This window comes from Carlito syrichta, unplaced genomic scaffold (assembly GCF_000164805.1).
Source record: "Carlito syrichta isolate Samal-C Ts95f unplaced genomic scaffold, Tarsius_syrichta-2.0.1 Scaffold192615, whole genome shotgun sequence".
Classification (NCBI taxonomy): Eukaryota; Metazoa; Chordata; class Mammalia; order Primates; family Tarsiidae; genus Carlito; species Carlito syrichta.
This window is the reverse complement of record NW_007136711.1, coordinates 5,370-8,090: the sequence shown is the minus strand read 5'-3', so window position 1 is coordinate 8,090 and position 2,721 is coordinate 5,370. Positions and strand designations below refer to the sequence as shown.

Below are 2,721 nucleotides of genomic sequence, written 5' to 3'. Positions count from 1 at the left end.
AGCTTGTACACTGGGTTCATAGTGCAGTGCAGTTAGGAGGATATCCAGCATTATTTAAGATCACCTATGCATTATCAAAAGCCCCATATCAGGTCATCTTCATCATCTTCCCCAGTTGAAATAACTCTTGTTAATGCCAACAGCAACCTCTGAGGAATAATTATGTCATCAAGAATCAAGCAAAGCCGGGTTCGGTGGCTCAGCCTGTAATCCCGTGCTTTTGGGAGACTGAGGTGAGTGGATTGCCTGAGCCCACGGGTTCGAGACCCGCCTGGGCAGCGAGACCTCATCTCTACGATAAATTAAAAAAAAAATCAGCTGGGTGTTGTAGCGAGCGCCTGTAATTCAGGCTACTCGGAAGGCTGAGGCAGAAGGATCGCCAGAGCCCAGCAGGTCAAGGCTGCGGTGGCCGGGAGCAGCCACTGCACTCCAGTCTGGGCGACAGAGTGAGACTCCAACTCAAAAAAAAAAAAAAGAATCAAGCAAAAAAAGGAAGCCCAAAGTGATCCAAAGTGATGAAGCCCAAACTGAAGGAAAATGGGATCAATCTGATACTGAGCTGGAAGGTAAATACTACAATGAGGAGGCCGAGGTGGATCTGTGGGACCCTGGCAGAGACTATGAGCTGTACAACTACATATGCCAAGAGCAACAGAGGCTGATGGTCAACATTCAGGACCTGAAGAGCAGGGGCAGCAAGGATATGGCAATTGAAGTAGAAGAACAGAGGATCCAGAGCTGTGTTCATTTCATGACTCTAAAGAAGCTTAACCAATTAGCCCATATCAGGTTGAAGAAAGGGAGAGATCAACCCAATGATGCTAAGCAGAAAGTAGTTGCTTATCCTCTGTAGCTTCAGAATCTGTTCTATGAGGTGATACACCTGCAGGAGATCACTAAATGTCTAGAGATTAAGTCAAAGCAAGAAGAAATTGATCTGGTCAGTTTAGAGGAGTTTTATAAGAAGGCTCCACCAGAGATCAGCAAAGGTGAAGTCACTATGGGAGACCCTCACCAGCAAACTCTGATATGTCTGGACTGGGAACTGGAGCAGTGGAAAAGGCTGGCAGAGAAATACTGAGAGTGCCTGTCCAACAAGGAGATCCTCAAGGAAACTGAGGTAAAGAAGGAGTACCTGCTGTCCATCATGCTCGACCTGAAATGCAAAGATGACAGTGTGCTTCACCTGACTTCCTACTACCTCATGAACCTCAATATCATGACAGTAGAAGCCAAAGTGTCAACTGTCACAGAGTTGATCACTCCCATCAGTGCAGTGACTTGCTGTCTCCTGACTCAGTTCTGAACTGTTTGTATCCTGGGGATCATGGAAAGAAAACTCCAAATCCAGCCAATCAGTATCAGTTTGATAAAGTCGGCATCCTGACTTTGAGAGACGATGTGCTTGACCTAGGTCACCTCTATTCGTGGGTACAGAAGATGGGTGACCTCCACTTCCCCAAAGAGCAGCCCCAGCACACAGTGATTACTGACCACTTTCTGAGTGCCAGCCACATGGAGGCCACCATGATACTATTGAAGACCAGGGTGCAGTCCCACCCAGCCCTCCACAAACAGTTTGCATTCTTGGAAAATGGTATTGTACCAGTTACCAGTGATTGTCAGTACCTCTCCCCTGCCTAGGTTGTGTCTCACCTGGTGAAATGGGTGACAATTGCCCATGAGGATTACATGGAGCTGCATTTCACCAAAGATATTGTGGAGGCAGGACTGGCTGGGGACATCAATCTCAACTACATGGTACTTATCGAAAGAGGCATAGGCAATCTCTGGGATGCTGCGTTGTCAAACTCTGGTTACTCCTCCATCTCACCCATTTTCCAGCTATGTCTGAACTGGAAAGGGGAGAAAACCAACAGCAATGACGATAACATTCGGGTCAAGGAGAATGAGGTTAATGTATGCTACAAGAAACCATGTGATCCTTGGTCCACTCATCAGCTCTCGACCAATCAGCTGCAGTGACTATGTGTGTGTTGCTGAATGTCTACCTGGAGACTGAGAGCCATGACAACAACATGGAGGGGCCCCAGGAATTTCCCCAGGAAAAGATGTGTTTGCAGTTTTTCAGGGGTCCCAGCAGGATGAAGTTGTTTAAATAAACCACCCTCAGGGATTCTTCAGCCACCACTGACCCCCTACTGGCTTATCCTTTCTCCCTAAGCCCCACCTTAAGTACTGGGCCTCTGTTTTCTGCTCTGACCCATATGTGACTAGTAGTATTCTCCAAAGACATGAGCTAATTAAAATGTCGCCTGACCAGTGGGAGGAAAAAGCCCTTTTTGCAAATGACAGTGCCATTTTTTAGTCAGACTCCTGCACTTGCTGTCCTACTCGTTTCTCTGACAGCTCATCTACAACTATTTGTTGGCTAGCTTTTGTTCAGGAAGCAAGGTGACATATTTTCACAACTTACAGATAGTTCCATGTCTTGGCAGGAAAAGAAATGAACTTCCCATACAGGCTGCACTGCTCAGAATTTTCTGTGACCAGAGTGGGCAAGTGTCAGAACTACTGTTGTCCTGCTCAGTCTAAAGGCAGCATATTAGTATGCCTATTTCAGGAAATACAACTTAGATTATGCATTGAAGAATGAAGAATTTATTTATTTTTATTTTTTATTTTTTTATTTTTGAGTTGGAGTCTCTGTCGCCCAGGCTGGAGGGCAGTGGCATGCTCCCAGCCACTGCAGCCTCGACC

General features: G+C 46.3%; 1 pseudogene; it reads left to right on the top strand.

The window, feature by feature from the left end:
• Positions 1 to 476: 476 nt before the first annotated feature.
• On the top strand, positions 477 to 2,155 carry LOC103253032 (annotated as a pseudogene).
• Positions 2,156 to 2,721: the final 566 nt, after the last annotated feature.